This window comes from Miniopterus schreibersii (genome assembly GCF_964146895.1).
Source record: "Miniopterus schreibersii genome assembly, chromosome: 21".
Taxonomy (NCBI): Eukaryota; Metazoa; Chordata; class Mammalia; order Chiroptera; family Miniopteridae; genus Miniopterus; species Miniopterus schreibersii.
This window is the reverse complement of record NC_138123.1, coordinates 4,360,961-4,381,143: the sequence shown is the minus strand read 5'-3', so window position 1 is coordinate 4,381,143 and position 20,183 is coordinate 4,360,961. Positions and strand designations below refer to the sequence as shown.

At 51.0% G+C, this 20,183-nt stretch overlaps 1 protein-coding gene across 3 annotated transcripts in view; it reads left to right on the top strand.

Annotated features, from left to right (window-relative positions):
- The first annotated feature begins 3,533 nt into the window (after nt 1-3,533).
- The window catches only part of ESRRG (estrogen related receptor gamma), a 404,445-nt gene continuing 387,795 nt past the window's right edge, over nt 3,534-20,183 (top strand). The window contains exon 1 of one of the 3 annotated variants that reach the window (XM_081123847.1): nt 3,534-3,583. The gene's annotated coding sequence lies outside the window, so the exon portion shown is untranslated. Of the gene's footprint in view, nt 3,584-5,184; nt 5,368-20,183 lie in introns of those variants that run through there. The other 2 variants (XM_081123852.1, XM_081123851.1) reach the window with 2 other exon arrangements.

Here is a 20,183-nt window from a genome sequence, read left to right as displayed (position 1 = left end):
ATTCCAGAGGACACCCACACGTACACACACAGAGGATAAGAGTCAGAAAAAAAATAAGTGGAAGGAAATTGGGGAGCAATCTTGTCACATTAAATTTCCCAAAGCATCGGCGCGGCTGGAGCACATAGCTGTGAATTTACTGCGGCAGAGACTCCTCCTCGGGCTGGTCCTGCATATTTATTGAAAAGTTCTGTATTGGGGAAGGAAAAAGACCCACCAGGACGCTTCCCCTTGTCCCCTGGAGGGGACATTAACGAGTGACATGGGAGCCATTCGCTCCAACTTTTCTTTTGTAGCTGGGGGAAGGGATACAGCACTTTGACATTTTGTCATAGGGACGCCTGCCAAAGCTAAGCAGTTAGATTAGATGCAGAGGGAGAAATGAGCAGGTATCTGGGGATTCACCCACCTGGCTGCTCTGCAGGGAGGCAGGCTGGGCTCTCACTGCCAGGGCACTGCTCAGGGAAGCGCCCTCAGTCCTGAGCGCAATTCCTCAGGGTGGAGGAGCTCTCTGCAGGCTCTGCGCCAGGGGTTTCTTCCTCCCTGCAGCGGGGCCTCCACTGGCCTGCAGTGAAGACCATTCCCAAATAGCCTAGACCCCTGGGCCCTGGCCTAGCGCACTAAAAATAGCCACCAGTCTCCCTGGCCTGCTCTTGGCAGCTGGGGGCTCCAAGCTGGAGACGCCTTTGGCTCCTTCTCAGACCTGGGGGCCCTGGACTTTGTGGCTTAGCTTCGGAGAGCCCAGGCAAAGGCTAGAAAGCTGGCAGGAGGGAGGCCTGAACCAGAAGAGCCAGCCGGTGGCTCCTTTCCTCTTTCCATCAGGATTATTGGCCATGCGTTTTATGCATTCACAGAAAACACAGGCCATTCAAAGAGCCCGGGCTCCAGACTTCAGCGCAGGCCCCAGTCACCCTGCATAGAAGTGGCTTTTTTTTTGGGGGGGGGGAGTCTCCCCTACCAATCCACCAACCAGAAGCTGGCCATGGACTCTTTGTATTTGTTGTTTTTCTGGAAGTGAGGCGAGGAAAAGGTTCACAGAAAGAGCGAGCGGTTGGGGTGCGCACCCCCCACTCCTGCCCAGGGAACGCAGGCAATTCCTCGCTGGCATCTGGTGGCGGTGGGCAGGGGAGTGGGCAGCAGCTTGGCGCGGCTCATATACATATTTCGAGGGGGAGGCCGGGCGCCTACTTCTTTGCCAGGTCAATGTGTTAATTAAAAGTTGGTCCGAGTTGGTCAGCGCGCATTCCCAGATGTGCTGAACAGCATGCAATTAACACATCAGGCAAATCTTTTGGAAGGTACCAGAATGGAAACCGCCCCGCCCCCCAGCCCCCCAAGAAACTCCACCGCACGCCCGCCCCTGGCCTTAACATGAAACAGGAATGGCAAATAAGGGAAACGTCATTAAAAGGCATAATTAAGTGCGGCCCGCCCTTCTGGAAGGGGGTCCGGCTGGGCAAAAAAACCCCAAATTCCCGAAATCTATAGATTTCAAAAATAAATAGCAAATTGATTTTTTTTTTAGGAGGGTGATACAGGCGCAAGGTCCGTTTCCCTGCGTTCCCACCCCATGTATATTCAACAGCCGGCGAGCGCCGGCCGCGGGGCGCGCGCGGTGACCCAGCGAGCGCACGGAGCCCCAGTCCGCGCGCGCCCCGGCGACTGCACAGGGGCCGCCGGCAGCCAGGTTGGTTTTACCTCCGGCGATAATTGCCCCACGCCCACTTGCCTAGCATCCTATTTTCACAAGGGCAGGGGAAGTGTGCGTGTGTGCGCGTGGGATAGAGCCCTTGTAGATAAAAGATATTTATATGAAAGGTAGAAGTGTCGGTGGAGACCCCGCGTCATCACCGCCCCCAGCGGAGGAGCCTGGTCCTGACTCCGCTCGCTCGCGCGGGGAGCGCCCGCCAGCTCCACCTGCCCGCGGCTTTCTCCCCGAGTCTGCCCCTGGCGCTCGGTCCTCAGGCCTCCGGGGAGTCAGTTTGCTCCTATTTGTATTTTAACTCGGGTAGATTTCATTTTTTTCTTTTTTTTGCCGCCTCTCAAACCAAACAAAGCCCCCATCTGTGAGCCCCCTTCTTATGTGTTCTTGCCTTTACGCACAGACACACACACACTCACTCCACTCCGCCACGGCCTCACTGCCCAGGGCTTGGGGAAGCCACACGGGGCTCAGTGCCCAACTGGGCACCTCGACGCCACGCCGAGCCCCTGAGTCAGCTTTTTGGGCATCACCCTGGACTTGTGTCTTAGGATGGTTCCCGTTCAGCGACGCGGCCCTGTGGTCCCATCACCAACACCACCCAAAAGGGGGCCGGGGGTGGTAGCCTTTCTAACCGATGAATTGTACGTGTCCTGTCCAAAGAGCGCGCCTTCTTGATGACACCTAATGAAGGAAATAATGGATTGGCCGCACCTCGGCTATACATCTGGTCCTTGTGGAGACTCCTGGGTGTTAGGGAGAGATGGATAGTGATGGATGGGGGGGGGGGGGAGAGGCGGGGGGGGGGGTAGAGAAGGGGTCCACTGCAGAACCTCGGAAAGGCATCGGGATTGTTGAGTGTCGGCCTGAAGAAGGCAGACGGAGCCGTGATTTAAACGCGGGCGGCGTCCTGTCCTTGTTAACTAGTGTCCGACCGCTGCGCCCCCGCCCCCACCCTGCCTTCCCGCCGCTCCCTTCTGTACTCTCTCGTAGGATACAGAAGGTGAGTGATGAAACCATTTTGCTAATAGTTTATGAGCCATGAGATTGGAAATGTATGTGGATAGACCGGGGCGCCAGACGAAAATCATGTGAAGGAGGCGCGAGCCTGGGCAGAGAAAGCCGGCCGCGTCCCTTCTCCCCGGCGCGGAGCCCAACCGGGTGCACGAGGCGCCGGGGCCTGTGCGCTCTGCGCGCTCCGCCCGAGGGTTCCCCGCACGGCCCCGCGCCCGCCTCCAGGGGCTGGAGCTCCAGGGAGATGAATGGGGGCGATGGCGAGATAGCGGGAGCCGGAGATAACCCTTATCACCAGGATTTTTCTTCCCGTGATGGGATCTGAAAAGATCTATCACCCCGGGCAGCCTTCCCCGAGGCCGCCAACAGACGTGAGCTGCGCCCCCAAGACGGCTGCCGGGACCGCCGCGCGGCTGTCATCTCTGTCCCCATGGGGCCTGCGCCCCCAGTACAAACACCCAGGGCCTTTGAGAAACGCCACCAGCTCCCCCTTGACCTCCACCCTCGGCCTGTTAGGAGGTTCACACCCGCTTTCCTTTCGGGGTGACAGTTTCAAAGCCTGGGCTCCAGGGGTGGGAAGAGGGAAACCTGCAGGACTGGAAGGGGGGAGTGTGTGTGGGGGGGCGGGGGTGTGAAAGGTGAGGCGCAGCCCTGGACCCTCTCTTTCCAGCCCACAAAGGGCCCGCAGAGCCGGGGTAAACCCCAGAAGTCAGCTGCGCACAGTGGCCCAAGCCAATGGCCCGCGAGAGACCGCCCCGCACCGGGCCCGGCGCCCCAGAGAGGGCGGGGGCGGGCCGGGCTGGAGGCGGCCGGCTCCGGGTCGGGCTCTCCAGCCGCGCCAGCACTGGAGAGGGAAGGCCAGGACAGGTAGGGGAAGGGGCGCGCCAGCCCGCAGAGCCCGGGGCGCCCGGGCTCCGTCCCACGCCGTCTGGGGGCGCCGTGCCGCCCGCTCTGGGCCGGACAGAGGAGGCGCCCCGCGGGGTCCAGGCCCCTGGGGAGGCGAGGGAGGCTGGGCCGCGGGCCAGCTCGAGCGCCTGGAGCGCGGACGTGGCGCGCTGAGGGCGGGCGGGGGGCCTGCCAAGGACGCGCGCAGCTGCCTGCGTGGGGTGGGCGCAGCTCGCAGGGACAGTCACCGCCGCCGTCCCCCCCCCCCCCAGCACCTCTGCCTTTTTCTCTCCTTCCAAACTCGGCTGGATTCTGGGGACAAGAAAATAACTTTTCCGCGCGTCTGGGGAGGTACCTGATGGGTGCAAGGCCGCGCCCCAGTGGCGTCGGGGACCCTCTGTGATTTCCCCGGGGTGGGGGGAGAGGTTAGGTTTGATATTCCTGTTAATAGGCCCGGGAGGCAGTGGTTCTCTGGCTGCCCCCTTCCTCCCCAAGGAGCAGCTGCCCTCCGGCCCCTGGGTGGGCTTAGCCCCCGCTCGCGCGTGGAAAATGGGGTCTTTAGGGAGCGCGAGGCAACCCCCTCTCCCCTGCTGCGTCCCCAGTTTCTCCAACCCGCCCCCACCGGGTTGTTAATCCTACAGACTCTGGCCGGAGCGGGACCTCGGGGTGCATTTAGCAAAAGCAACCTCCTTAAGTGGGGAGCGGGGAGGGGCCGCGAGTGCCTGTTGTCCTGGGGGTGGGGAAACTTTTGAGAAGGAACCTAGAGTGAAAACCGAGCCCACCCCATGCGCACTCGGGCCCCGGCTCAAGGCAAGAGGGAGGGTGGACGGAAAGGGGTGTTGGGGAGGCTCCGGGTCTAAGAGCCCCCCCTTCCTGTGGGTCAGCAGGTCAGCAGGTGCGAGCGGGCCTCGGCCCTGGGAGGGCTCCGCGAGGCGGGCCCAGGGCGCAGCCTGGCAGGACGCGTTTCCTGGAGAGCTCGCGGCCCCCTGGCGAGGACCCCTGGGAGGACCTAGCCCCGGTGCGCCCTTTGCTCTGCGGGCAGGTCAGGCCCGAGGTTCGCGGACAGTCTGCTGCGCTCGCCCCTGGGAAAGGTCGCTGCGCGCCCAGGAACTCCTTTGCGCCGTCTGCCCTCCCCCATCCTCGCGTCCCTCCCAAACTCGGGGTTGCCTAAATTCCCGTCCTGGATTTTGAAGAAAACCCCAAGTCCTGGCATTTTCCCGGAATCCCAGGGGATACCCGTCTCCGTGTCCCCTCCGCCTCCCTGCGCCTGCAGCCGAGCCCGACGCGCCCGCGGTTCTGGGCCTTTGCCCCTCCGGCCTGGGGGCGCCAGGCGGGGGGGCGAGCACAGGGGGGCGCATGGGGAGGTCCAAGTGCAGAATTCCCCAGCCCCTGCAAAAAATAACAAAAGTACTGTAAATTCTAACACAATTAAACTCCACCCACCCCCCTTCCGAATCTGTCCCTTCCCAAATCCTGCTTGGACAGGGGCGGGAGGGGGACCCCGGAAAGGGGGATCCGGCACAGATTTACGGCCTCTCCTCTCATTTGTTAGTTGATTGAGTCTAAAAGTTCGCTCTTTGTAGGCTGCCGGAGGCCTCCGGGTTCCCGAGAGGCGGCGGGAATCCCCGCGCCCGCTTCCCGGCGCCCAGAGCGAGAGGTCCCCGCGGCGCGTCTGGACCTCGCCCGGCGATTTATTCGGTTTCGTTCCCGCCGGCACACCGCGGGCCGCGGGAAGCCCCGCGAGCACCGACCCGCAGCCCCACCGGGTGAGTCCGCGCGGACCCCGCGGCTGGAGAGCGCAGGGGAGACGCCGTCGCCCCCCTCCGCCCCGGGGGCAGCCTGGCCGCCACTCCGCCTGCGGCCCCCCCCCCACCCGCCGGCCTCCAGCCCCTTTCTCCACGCCCCCACGCCCCCTTTCTCTATTAACGTGCCTCTCGCTCTCTCCCCGGCTCTCAACTTCCAGCTGAGTTTGCAGCTGGGCGCAAGCGGAGGCCAGACTGGCCTTTACGCAGGAGGCGGGGTGGGCTGGGCCTGTGCGTTTCATAAAGAAAACCCTGCAGGGCTGGAGGTGGGGGGGTCGGGGGTGCGGGGGTGGGGGGGCCCGGGACCCAGCGGGCCTGGAGCTCGCCCTGAGCTGGGGGAAGGGACGGGCGCATTGGAACAGACACCTCCCCTTGCGCCCTGGCACCGGTCGCCGGCGGGGAAACGGGGGCTCGCGGAGCCTTCGCCATGTGGGGCCGTTCCTCTGCGATGAGGGGACAGGTGTCTTCATCAGGACCCCGGCACCCGCCCTGGGTGGGCGGGAAGGAGGGCGTGGGCGCGGGCTGAACGTAGCCCGGGGATAGGGTCGGGTCAGGTTCTTACACTCCAGGTGGAACTGGGAGCTGCGACTCCTGTCCCCGGAGCGTCTTGGGACGGGACTCGCTCGCGGAGAGGGCACAGGCGCAAGCGAACCCCGGAGGTCCGTGGGCCTGGACCTTGGCTTCGTTTTCTAAACGGCAGGGACTTAGACGACGCTTCTGTGTTTTGGAACTGAGCCCTCAAGGGGGGGGGGGGCAGCGTGGCAGGCTGGACACCTCGGGGAACCCGGCGAGGGGAGCGCTGCGGTGCGCGCGTCCAAGCAGCAAGGAAGGGTGTGCGCCCTGCTGCGGTCAGGCGGCCTTTTTCCTGGGCGGCCCAGCAGCTGGGGGCCTGAGACTCTGGCGCGCAACGAAGGTCAAGCCACCCTTTTCCCCTCCTAGAGCCGAGGCAGGACATTTGGGAAGAGATCAGAGAAGCTTTTAATTGAAAATAACCCGAGGCTCAGAAGCCTTTGGGAGAAGATCAGAGCCCCAAGGCGGAGGTAGGGAGCAGTTACAACCAGCGGGGAGAGAACTGCGGCCTCGCCTCCCGCCCCCGCGCAGGGCCCTGTGCCATCCCCAGATCAGCTTTCTCCACGCCGCCAATTTCTCTTCTCAGAGTGGCTGTCACAGGTGGAACCCCTGTGGCCCCATCCCTAAAGCGCCCAGTCTGTAATGTGGATAAACTGGTGGGGAGCGAAGACCCAGCACCAGTCTGAGTGCCACCGAGAGAGGGACCTTCCTTTCCAGGGTGTGTGCGCCAGGAGCCCCGGGCCACAGAATCGGGGGTGGGGTCTGTTCCCAGCCCTCCTCCTGTTTCACTCCTGCGCTCACACTGCAGGGAGAGCCCGGTTCAGACAGGACTGGCTGCTCCTACCTGGCGCAGAGCTGTCCCGATGCTCACCCCAGCCGGCCCCAAACAGCTTTTGAAAACTCAGCTGCCAAGTTCAAAGCAGAAGCAAGTTTCTGCTGCTATCCCTGGGCTCCCTGAGGGGTTATGAACGAAAGTCGAGATTAGTACAACTTTATAGCCCCAAACTAGCGGCAGGGATCTGTAAATGTCAGAGCTCCAGCACTGGGTGTGCGATGTCTTAGTATCTCTCCCCCCACCTCTCTTCCCCGACAGTAAGTGCCACTCAGCTCTCAGGCAATGGTCTGAGCATCTAGTCTTTTAGGAAATCCTAAGACGAAGGGAAGGAAGGAGAGGGAGTGATAACCGTCTTTCCTCAGGTTCCCTTTGAGAACAGGAGGCTTTGAGAGCCATGAGGTTAGCCCTGGCCCAGAGTAAAGGCGCCTGTCCCAGCACTTGCTCTTCTCAGGGCCCCAGTTCCCCACCCTCAGCTGCGTACAAATACCCTGTCCCACTGTTCTAGGACAGGCTTCATTCAGGAGCTGGTCAAAGCCCTAGCGGACCCTGAGATTGTTTGGCACAGAACCTGGGCCTGGAAGGTGGGTGCAGTGAACCAGGCTTGGCACTGTGGTCATTCTGCTTTTAGGCGTTTGCCTCTCTCTGGTGGGATCTTAGAACCTGGAAGCTTCATGGGCTCAGGGAAGTAAAACACACTTGCCCTGAGCTCTGGCTGGCTCTCCAGGCTGCTGTGCCCACCTACCCTCACCCCCAATCCTTCCAGTCCTCTCTCTGGCCTGCAGATTCTTTTCAGTCCCTGCCCTTAGTGTCCTATTGCCTGGCCTCCAGACACTCCTGGGCTATACCTGCAGGTGGGGCTTTAGCGAGGAGGGGACCCTAAGTTCCCTTCCTCAGTATGAGTAGAGATGCCATCCCACCATCCAGACGAAACTGGGGAGTTGACTTTTGTATGGAAGGTGAGGTCAGAGAGAGGAGCCTATTTATTTCCAAATGAACTAGTGAAAGAAAGAAGACATTCCCTATTCTCTCCATATAGCGTCTGTTTCCAAGGAACTCTGGACAGTGGCAGGACAAGGACCTGTCCTTATACAAATTCTTCAGGTCTGTGACCTATAAGCCCCGAGAAGAGGCGAGAGAAGAGGCGATGAGAGGGAAATGATGCAGGAGGGTTGGCAGAGGTGGCCACCTGTGCCACGTGTGCCACCTGTGAGTGGGCCTTCCTCTTTGTAGATGGCCTGAGGTTAAGATTGTAAACAGTGGTCGCCGTTTTATGAGTAATCAGAGCATAGACACCTGACAGTCCCTAAGTTTCGAGCTTCTGATGTGAGCTGCTATGTCAGCAGGGGTGGGATGATCAGCTTGAACCATCCCAGACCATGAGCTGGTCCCTGTCATCTTCAGCCTCACCTTCAATCCCCTGGCCACCATCCTGTCCTCTCCCCAGGGTGGCTGGGTCATCTGGGGTCTAAAATGGCCTGCGAAGCAACTCTAGTCCCCCCCTCTCTCCCTTTCCCCAGCTGGACCTTTGACTTGGAAAAGAATGACTCTGCTGGGGGAGGGGGGGTGGAAGGAGAAAGGCAATGGCCACTTTTCCCCAAAACGAGCAGTTTCTTTCCTCCCCCCCCCACCCCCACCAGCCTTCCTTGGGTCAGTAACATCAGGGCTCCCGCCTAACCTATGGGGTGATTCCTAACCTATGTGTTCTTACAGAGACTTCCCTAACTCAGAAGTGAGAGCTTAGAGGAGCTGAGAACAGCCTCCTTCCAGGATTTCGTTGGATAGTTAAATTTACACATATCTGGGCAAAGACCTGAGGCCTGAAAGGCCAATGGAGGGGGGAAATTAGAGAGAACCCAGAAAAGAGCTAAGTGGCCGTTAGACAAGGAATTGCCACAGTTTCCTCTTACGTCTCACGGGTGCAACTGCACTTCTCCTAAAGTGAAGGAACAGAATTCTCAGCTCATGTGACTCTCTCTGCCGCGTGATCAGATGTGTACCCTGGCCAAGCGGTTTTTTGAATCTGGCCACGGAATACAAACGCGGCCTGCGAAGTCTTCTGTGCGTATTTCCACCTGACTCGACTTTGACGTAAATACGGCCTAAGCATTTACCTTCATCAGGTTCTCGTTCACCTTCAACAGGCTGGTTTCAGTTTCTGTATTTCTCAGATTTCCTTACAATAACAGGACAAGAACCAGATATGCTCAGCTGCTCTGAGACAGGATTATTGGCTCTGCAGTGCTCCAGGTAGTTCTAGCTGGAACCACCTCTGCTTTTACCCAAATGACACACATACTTGAGATGAAAGTGAGGGTCATTTTTTTTTTTTTAAACCTGATTTATTCAAATATATATATATATATATATATATATATATATATATATATTTTTCCTTTCTGCCTGTTTGGGGTAAACCCGGCCATAGTAACATTTGAATAGACATGTCATAAAAGGTAAACATGACTTTTTATGCAGAAATTGTTTTTAAGGTTCATAAAAAATCATAGCTCAGGCATGTAACGTAATTTCAGGAATTTGTGTCTTTGAGATTCACTGTCAACCGGGTTTACGTTCAGAACTTTCCATTAACTTACGTCCACGTACAGGTGTTGTCTGAGCAAAGGTTTTCAGATCTATTGGGTACGTTCCTAGGAATGGAATTGCTGGGTAGGATCGTAACTTTGTGTTTAACTTTCTGAGGAATCCCTCTGCAGCCTTCCACAACGGCTGTGAATTTCACAGGCCTACCATGAATGTGTGTGTGAGGCTTCCAATTTCTCCACATCTTTGCCAGCATTTATTTTATTTTCCATTTTTTTAAAATTGTAGCCACACTAGTGGGTGTACATGATGTCTCGCTGTGGTTTTGATTTGTATATTCCTAATGATTAATGATGCTAGGTATCTTTTGGGGCGCCTATTGGCCATTTGAATATTTCCTTTGGAGAAATGTCTGTTCGTGGTCTTTGCCCATTACAGTCGGGCTGCTTGTCTTTTCATTGTTGAACTGTAAGAGTTCTTTCTATATTCTGAATATTAGACCCTTGTCGGGTATGTGATTGCAAATATTTATATTTTCTCCCAGTCTCTGGGTTGTTGGTCACTTTCTTGACAGTGCCCTGCAATTCATAACAGCTTTTGATTTTCGATAAAGTCCCATTTAATAGTAGTTGTTTTAAACATTCCTCAGATCAAACACAACATGGAACAAAAAATTAAAACAGCCAAACTCTAAAAGAACAAAACAAAACAAGAAGACTCTTGTAATGCCCAGACAGAGACTTTATCAAATGCAGATTATCAGGGAGTTTGGAAAGTTTCTGCCGTTGTTCAAGAAAAGGAAACCGCTAGGGCTACACTGACCTTGATCTTCGAAGAAGTCCTGGGTTATTCAGATAAGTTGTCAACCCCGTTGAATGAGATCTTTTATCTCAAGATGACAATAGTTGTGTGTGTGTTTTTTAAATTATCACTATCAAATTCATCTACCAAGAAATTTCAAACAGTCTCCTATGTTTAAATAACATTAAGGATCTGCCTTAAATCAACAACAACCAGGAAGATCCAAAGGTTGACAGGGTGCTTCTAACTCAGCAGCCTCTAACACACCACCTGCAGGCCTGTGTATCAGGCGATACACCTATAAAGTTCCCGGGAAAAAGATCTTGGAGTCAGACACAGAGAAACTAAATTATTGCAAAACATGTTACAAAGCAAAAGTTAGTAAACCAGTAAGACTCTAAATAGACAGGGTTGAATGCAAAGGCCTTGCCTAGTCTCTCAAATTGGCTGTCTTGGGGCAATTGATTTATGAATTAAAAATAACCAGACAGTGGTTTCAGTCAGATCTGCATCTTACTGAGTGATTTAGCTCTTGAGTGAGAAGGCTTCTGGTGAAAACCGATTAACTGGTAGACGCCTCCGATTCTGTCCACCCGAAGTCTTGGGCAGATTCCTGCACCTATCATTTTATGGGATATGCTACTTGGTGGCCCTCTGGACACTCTCTCTGTGTTCCCGTGCAGACTTCCTGCTTGAGCCACACGCACGGCTGTCACCCCCAACAGCCCTGAAGGATCCCGAGGGAAACTCAGTTTTCTCACCTTCGTCCCCCAGTTACAATGGGGGAGAAATGGAATAATACTACGTGTGAAACCTTGTAAGGCATTTTGAAGAAGAGCATTCGTGGGGGAGCCATGTCAGTCCCCCACATGAAGCACTGCATGTTATCTGAGGGACAGCCTTTGTCTAGGTGCTTGTCATCAGATTATTTGCTGGAACATACCCCCTGTCTAGGCATTGCCTACTTTTATCAAGAAGGTTGTTGGGGAAAGGAAAACATAGGCATTTTCAGTGGGCTCTGTAAGGCCAGTTACTCCCAGATTCCTCCTTTGTTTGTCATTTCTTCAGACTGTGGCTTTACCTAAGCAGAACAGAGTGACTTGGCAACCGCTCAGATAACCCAGAGTGTGTCCACCTGATGGACGGATTTAAATAGTTTGGTTGTTGACATTTATCAAATTACCCAGAAAACCGCCACGTCACCACTTCGGCTCACGCCCATGCGAGTTCTTGAAGAAGCCTCTTCAGAACTATTTGTTTTCCTTAGTTATCATAATGTTTAAAGAGAAGTTGCTTTATTGTTTGTTAAGTACGTGCTTTACTTATAAGCAGGTCTTACCACACATGCTGGCTCAGGGACACACAAAGTAAAAGAAATGTGGCGGATCCTGGTAATTCAGGTAGCCGCCACCCGAGGACAGAAACACTTGGGACAGGCTGCCTGTTCTGCCGTTTGCTCGGGCCTGGCTGTGGGTTCTTTTCATAGTGTTTACCTAAAATGTTGTCGTATTTGCATAGTTTTAAAGCTAACCCAAATCCTGCTCATCTGAAAAGAAATCCAAGGTGACTGAGCAAAGGAAACAGAGGCTGTGCACTTCGGCCGATTACATTGTCCAGAACGTAGCCACGTGGGCACGGGGAGGCTGGACGGTGTGGGCACTCACAGGCCATCGTTGCTCAGCTGCAGGTGAAGGAAGACTTGGAGGTCAGCGTCGTTCACACAGAGGCTCTCGGATATTAGCCCTCACTGGCTTTAGAAACCCACACGGACTCCTCATGGACCCGTCTGGGCACCACACCGCCCTCCCCGATGCCCAGAGATCAGTGGGACGTACTTTGACTTTTCTTTTACCTTATGCTCCATTGCCAGTCATTTTTATCTCCTGAATATCTTTGGAGACTGCCCGCTCCCCGAAACCCTCCCCGCACCGCCCTGGTTCGTGCCTTCAACATCTCACGTAGACTCGTAGGATGGCCAGCTAACTGGTCACCCTGTCTCCAGTATGAACCTATCAAGGACATCCTTCACACTACCACGAGAGTGATTTCTCTAAAATGCAAATCTGATGATCATTTCACTCCCTTTTTACAACCCTTCAGTGATTTCCCATGGCAAAAGTCCAAATTGCTTTGCAGAGCACAAAAGGCCCTCTGCGGTTCAGTCCCCGAGTCTCTCCAGCCTCATTTCTGACACTTGACTACTCCCCTCCCCCAAGCAGATCACGCCCACAGCTTCGGTTATGCTGAGCTTTGTCCGACAGGTTCGTTTCTTTGTGTCTCTGCTCACGTGTTCCTTCTGCCTAACGAATGATTATATATATTTTTAAGACCCCCAGTACAGCTGACACCTCTTCTCCTGTGATGTTATCCCAACTCTTCTCCAGCAAAGTTCATCGCTCTTTCCTTGTTATGTTTCGTTTATTCCATGAATTTTGTTGACTGCCTGCCCCTTTTAGGCGTTGTGTTAAGCATTGGGTGTGATGAGCAGACATAGATCCCTGCTCTTTGGGAGCTGAAAGTCTAGTGGCAGAGTCAGACATTAATCAAATATTCCCACAAACAAATGTAAAGTTACAACTGTGATAAATACGTGAAGAGAAAATCAACACAATTCTTAGCACATAGTAGGAGAATTTGACCTAGTAAAGGGGTACAGGGGAGACTTTCACCAAGGAAGGATGCTTAAGCTGACATGTGAAGAATGAATTAACCAGGTGAGAAAAATGAATTGTAGATAGAGATAACGGTGACTTTATATTAAGAGGGAATTTGGGGAATGTAGTGGAGGAAGAAGTTTCCCTTGACACTCGTAGGGTCCCCGAATGAGTCTGAAAATTAAATGGACAAACACAGATTAACAAATTTATTTAATACAAATTCGACCTGCCACGGGGACCTTCCTAAGGAATGAAGACCCAAAGCATGGTAAACTGAATGTTTCCGTGTTAGGTTTGGTGAACAGTGGGAAGTCGTGGACAGACACGATAGGGCAAAGTGCAGGGACTGGGGGGACCCGAGCAAGGCCTGTCCATTTGGATTCTTCTCGGTGTCCCTTCATCTTGGAGACAAGAATGTTCCTTTCTCTGGGCACAGAGAGGGCACCTCTCCCATAAGGGTCTCATGACTGCTCCAGGAGAGAAGGGTAGGGGAGGGCCAGAGAGCCCTTGCTGCCTCTGCCATTTCCACAAACTCCTTCAGCTTAAAATACACTAAATGCCCAGATATGTATTTTGGGGTAGCATGTCCTGAACCCCATCAGGAGATATGAAGGGATTATATGAAGAGCAGTTTTGGTGGGGGAATTGGGTGGGGTACAGGGTGAGGCCAGAGAAATAAGTGGGGACTAGACTCCGAAGAACCTCATAAGGCATGTTGAGGTTTCTCTTTGTTCTAAGAGGAATGGAAGGCCAACCCAATGAGGTAGAGAAGATATGACCAAGCTTTTTTTAAAAAATATGTTTTTATTGATTTCAGAGAGAGGAAGGGAGAGGGAAGGAGACAGAGAAACATCAGTGATGAGAGTCATTGACCGGCTGCCTCCTGCACGGCCCCTGCTGGGGACTGAGGCCGCATGCCGGCTGGGCAAGGTCTTTATAAAAGATTTCATCTTAGCTACTGCCTAAAGAATGAGTTTGAGGGTTAGCCTAGCGGATAATGCTAGACTTACTAGTTCAGGTAAGAGATACTGATATGTTGAATTATGGTTGTGACCCTGGAGATGAAATAATTCATATTTAGGATTAAATAGGGTAGAGGGGGGAGAAAGAGGTATCAGGGATGGCCCCTGCACTCCTGGGGGGCTGAGATAAGAAACATAGAAGAAAATGAGCTGGAAGAGTGGGTGTTGAGGTACCTTAGGGATATCTAGGAGGAGTCATCTCACTGGATATTCAGCATATTTCTACTACTTCACATACATGGGATTATCATTACTTACATGTGTGTTCCTCTTTATTAGAAGGTGAGCTCCTCAAAGAAATGGAGCAGCATTTATTATTAATACTATTATTATTATTATTACTCATTTTTGCATCCCCAAGACCCATGGCTGTAACTCACACACAATATTTGCTGAGTGCTTCTGAATAAACCGTCTACTTGACCCCAAAGCTCACACAGTTTCTCCCTCCCCGGTAAGAAGTGCAAAAGAACCCGGGAAAGGCAAGTTGGGGCACAACTGTAGAGTGTTTTAAATCCCTGGCTAAGGAGTCACATTATGACACACCGTGTAATTAAACCTTGAGTTTACATTTACTTTCCAATGCAACCTTTGTTTCAAATAATGCTTCTGTTATTTTAAAAACCACTAGTGTTTACTCAAGGGACATCCTCTCCTAAGTAAATCAAATCCGGCCAAGCTGCAGGAAGAGCCCAGAGATCGTACCATAAAAATGAACTCCGCCTTCGCGTCGCGAGATTCAGTGAAATTAGGGTGAATCTACAAGAAAAGGGGTTTGTAGATTCGAAAGAAATGAACAAACCTATTTCTTTTTCCCCCTCTCTTTTCACCTCCTGTTGGAGGTGAGCACTGAGTCATTAGGGCAGATCTAAGGGGGGATTCAGATATTTACCGGGTCCATCGCTGGGTTATTTTCACAGCATGGATGTCAAGGAGTTAATGTTACAGGGCTCCCACTGCTTCTTGGAGTCAGAGGGACAGGACAGTATTTTGAATCTGTTGAATTTACTTCTAACCACACAAACAGCTACTATCTACGGTGAAAAAAAGCTGAGTCTATAAATTTTCTGGGATGTGTTTGGGATGTTGGGGCCCTTAACGTTGGCTTGTGCAAGACGTTTTGTCAATTTAGCTTGTACACAGTAACGAGTGGTGCTGCTTTAGTTTCCTTAACCCAGGCGGGGATGAGAGAACTTCCTCTAACCCTGAAATTGGGTAAATCATCCCTACTGGTTTATTTGAAATATTTAGAAGGCCCCCTGCCTATCTTACCCCACATGAAGTATTCAGATAACTGAGCCAAAGTGTGTATTTTTTCCATCTTCATATGCATGTGTGTGAGAGAGAGAGAGAGAGTCCTTCACTTCCTTTGGAAGATTGTATAATCCCCCCTAATGTGAGCAGAGGGGATAGTGGTTGGCTTGAACGAACCCACAGTTCTTCTTGTAGATCTTAATGATGAGAATTGGAATTGAGTATCACATGACTGATGGCCCAGTCAGACTGATTTTAATGACTCACCGTGGCAAGCGTGACTAAATACAGCCTCAGACTCTGAAGCAGGGTCTACACAGTATAAAGGGTGGATCGGGCAGTTACCCAGTAACTACAGGTCCCAAAGATGGCCAAGCTGAATGCAGGTCTTCGAGTTGTCAGTGTTTGCATGAAGAGGTTTTGTAGGGTGGATAGGAGCCCAGGATGCCGAATCAAGACGGCGCAGGTTCATTTCTTCCCAGTGGTATTGCCTTGGTCCTGTTTCTCAGTGTCCCCACATGTAAGATGAGGTTAGGAATATACTTACCACACAGGGTTGTTGGAAGAATCACAAGCGTTAATATTGGGGAAATGCTCTGAACAGGGCCTGGCACACAGTATGCGCTAAATAATTTCAAGCTACTATTTACATAGGGAATGCTTAAGATGTGGGCAGGTTTGTAGAGACAACGATAGGTCTGTGAAAGCAAAGTCAGTGCCCCTTATGGTCAAATGTAAAGAATTTTGAACTTTTTGGTGAAGATTGGATATCCATTACCTACTTGACCTTATAAACTGATTTATTTTAGAAACCGCTTTCTATGAATATTCTCTAAAAACATCACACATATCAAAAATTGTTCTAGAAAAGTCGAAGGTATAAGAGTCATTTCATGAAGGTTAAAGACCTCAAGACGATTTAGTTCTGGGAAAAGAAAGCCCCAAAAAATGTATTAGCCTGGATGTGGAAATGGGTTTATTAACAATTAAAATAATACCAACTGTTTATTGAGGGCTTCCTCTGTCGGGGAAACTTTTAAATTTTTACTTAATTCTTTCATTTCATTTCATTCTTTAATAATTTAATTTTCTTTAGTCCCCACACCATTCCATGGAGCGCGGTTACCTGTTTCTTTTATAGAACTGACCTGAGGCTGAGAGAGGTAATGTGGCCTTTAAGGGGCCAAAGCTGTTTGTGCAGAATCAGGATCTGAACCCAGTTATGACAAAGCTCAAAGCCAATGTTTTTAAACCTCCATGGCCCATTTCTCCCTATGTGCTGTTATTCATAGTGATAACCTGCATCGATATGGTGTTTAAAACACTTTACATGCCCTGTAAGTTAAGCATGTTTTAAGGACCAAATTGTACAGGTAATAGAACTGAGGCTTAATGACGTTGATTGATTTGCCCAGAATTATGTGGTTACAGCGCATTCCTTTTGTAAAGTACCCCATTTTCTAATTCATCCATAGCTATCTAAAACTAGATATTTTTGCCAATCCCATACTTGCCACTGACACAATGGGCCAATAGAGGGGGAGAGAGTCAGCAGAAACACCAAGGTGAGGGAGATTCAAAGAGGGGGGGCAAGAAGCAAGGATGTGGGGAGAAAGCAGACCCGCACCTCCCCTGCACTCTCTCTGCGAGTTAGAAAGTGTCTAACTTGGTCTCCACATTCTCAGTGACATGATGACTGTCCCCTTCTATTGTCTGTTTTCTAATTAATGATGTCAAAATTATAACAGAATATGTACGTTAGACTTTTAGTAAGAATATTTGGACAGTCCGGGAGTTAAAATACTAAAGGGTTATGGGGAATTGCTTTTCCCGTAAGTTTGTAAAATATGATACTCATTCTACCTGTTACCATGTTATATTGTAAGTAAGTGTCACCAGGTCAAAACACTCAGCTTTTGGATAAAATTAGTCCAGTAGACACCACTGGAGTTAGCTCACTTCTTTAAACACAAAAGGCAAACCATGGGTTGTTATTAGTTTGGTTTGAATTAGTAGCAAATCATTATACCTGATTTGGGAACTTGCCAGTGAGATGACAAGCAGAGTTAGGACCTGCCAGCAATTGCTGTTACCCGTGCTGTTGGCTCCGCACATTCCTCTCAAGGTAATTAAGATATTTATATCCATAAAATGGAAAAGTGCCTGTCTTAATCTATCTTATCTATAATACCTACCCAGAATCCAGACACTTTAACAGGCTGAGTATGAGATCAGGATCTTGGAAAGATACACACATTAATAAACCTTTCATTCAGTCTTCCCTCCCCTCTGTACCCACTTATACCAGAAATTACCATTGGGAAATGGTCCATGGATTGGAAGCCTGCCATTCATTCATTCATTCATTCATTCATTCATTCATTTCTTCATTCATTTGTCAGATTTACAACAAGCAGCTGTTAAATATCAGACACTGTGCTGGGTAGGGAATGAAACATACAAAAGTCTCCGGGTTGCCCAGTCGGTGTGGCTCAGTGGATCGAGTGTCGTCCCACATGCCAAGAGGTCACTGGTTCAGTTCCCAGTCGGGGCACATGCCTGGGCTTCGGGCTTCATCCCCAGCAGGGGGCATGCAGGAGGCAGCCATCAATGTGTTGCTCTCACATTGATGTTTCTCTCTCTCTCTCTAAAAAATAAAAAAACACACAAAAGTCTCTGGACTAATGCAGCTTATATTCTTTTGGAGAAACAGTGAACAATATAAGGAGGTAAATATCTAGCATATAAGATCATGATAAGTGCTGTGAAAATCAGAAAAGGGAAGGGGATATGAAATGTTTGGGAGGGTGAAAATCAGAGCAGGTGGCACGCAGGAAAAAGTGACTTTTGGCTTCCTATCTGAAGGAAGTGAGGAAGTCGGCCCCAAGGAAATCTGGGGGAAAAGCATCCAGGCAGAGGCAACAGCAAGCATGTTTAGAGGTGCCCTGGGAGGCGCACACCTGGCACGTTTGGGCAAGGAAGCTGGAGCACAGAGAACAGGAGGACAAACACAGAAAATGCAACAGAGATTGGGGGGTGCACAGACCACTGGGCCCTGTAAGTCACACTCTGGATTCCGGGACGCGGCCTTGATCCTCTCTCTGTTGAGCTACAATACGGGATGTGGCTTAGGCTTCGACACGAATTGAACAGGGATGATTTCTCTCTTAAAAAGGCCAGGGCTCGCCCACCTCAACTTAGAGACCCCTTACGGGTATGGTGTGTTCGGGAAGCTAGAAATTAAACCCCTCAGAGCTCACTAACGCCAGAGCCAGTCATGAACTGTGACCATTTTGCCAGTAGCCTCTGTAATTTTTTTGGCCTTTTATCTATGTGTGTTTTGTTTTGTTTTGAAGCTTGTTAACATCACCTCCACCTTTATCTTGGACAATGGATAACTTTAGACTTCCTTCCATGTGGAGTTCTTGGCTCCCTTGGCTACGAGGGCTGGTGGAGTAGATGAAAGCAGCCTTTTCCTTGACCCAGGGCAGGCGTGTTTCTGGCGATATGATGAGATGTGTAGTGTAAGGAAGTACTTAAGTAGATGTTGGACACCCCGCAAGCGCATCCCCCCCTTTACCACAATAAACATTGAGCATGTTTGCTATTTCCCAGGTTCCTCTGGTGATACAGCCAGAACCGCTAGTTTAGTCCAGAAGCTAAGCAAGCAGACGCACCTGATGCATTTATTGTGGGAAAAGGACCCTGGGCCCATCCTTCCTGCCTGGGCTTGAGAGGGCCCTGGGAGCTGCACCTGCAGGTGCTGAACACGCGTGTACGGACAGTGGGGAGCGCGCAGCCAGCCTCCTGAGTGCTCTTGCCCGATGCCCGGCAACCTCGCGGAGCATCAGAGCGGAAGGAAACTCTCGTCCCCCTTTCATGCCGTGAAGTTCTCTTGGACTCTTCTCTTCACTGGCTTACACAGATGAATTTCCGAGCAAAATCGGTCTGATAGGTGAAGTCCCTGTCTTTTAGACTAGCCCATTGCACGTCTGGGTGTGGGCTGCCGGGTATCGCAACTTTAACGTATGTGCCCATGCAATCTGTTGTAAATAGATTATTGTAATGACTTTTTTAAAAAGATCCATTTGACTTAATATAACAGAGCTCTAGCAGATAGCATGAGCGAGCTGCAGTGAACTAAGGAGGCCAAGTGGTGGAAAACTTATGTTTAGAAGCCGATGGGGACTGACGACAAGAGGGAGCATTTACGGGGAAACCTGAAGGGTGACTGGGATTGTGACAAGTGAAATAGCGGTGAGATTTCAGAGAGACTCAAAGGTGTGGACACGGTGACAGCGATATCTGGTTTCTTTTGAATAGGTTAAGTTTGTGTGTTATGGTAAAGCATGAGGAGAAGATCCAGGAAAAGTTTTTCAAACCTGGAGAGACTTGAATACCAGTGCGAGTTGTTTGTTTTTGATTTGGTAAGTGATGGGGAGGCACTGAGCTTTTTTGAGCACGGCAGTGATATTGTCAGAGTTCATCTCAAATGGGCCACTCTGTTTATGAAGATTTTTACCTACATAAGCACATAAATATGTACATATAAATTTCCACAGCCAAAGGGAAAGGTTGTATTTTATGTAGTAAAATTATATATTTTTGGCTCTGACCCAGCAGTCATAAAATCTAACTATTTCCAAGCATAAGAAAGATGGAAAACACCTTTATAACACCTTAAATAATTGTATGGAGGCCAATCCCATGGCCTTGTGCATAAGTAGCTAACGCCGAATTTTAGGAGAGTTTTTTAAAAATGTATTTCAGCATTAAGTGTGGGCAGAGAAACAGACCATATATCTGAGAGGTAACTTCTCCGTGAACTTCCCGTCCCACTGTCTGCAGTGAAATGTTTATATATGCATTTAAATGCAATGATTAAGGAGAACTCGAACCTTTCCTATGTCTGTTGCCTAATAAAACAAACTTTCCAAACTAAGGCCAAGGGGGGGAAAGTGCAATATCTATGCATAAGTTTCAGCTCCCAAGTCAAAGGAGATGACTGGAAATCACTGTCAAGGAAGTGCTGGCATTTAATTCAGGCGTGAATAGTTAGAGTTGCAGTTTGAACGCTGGGTAATGTCACTAATAAAAATT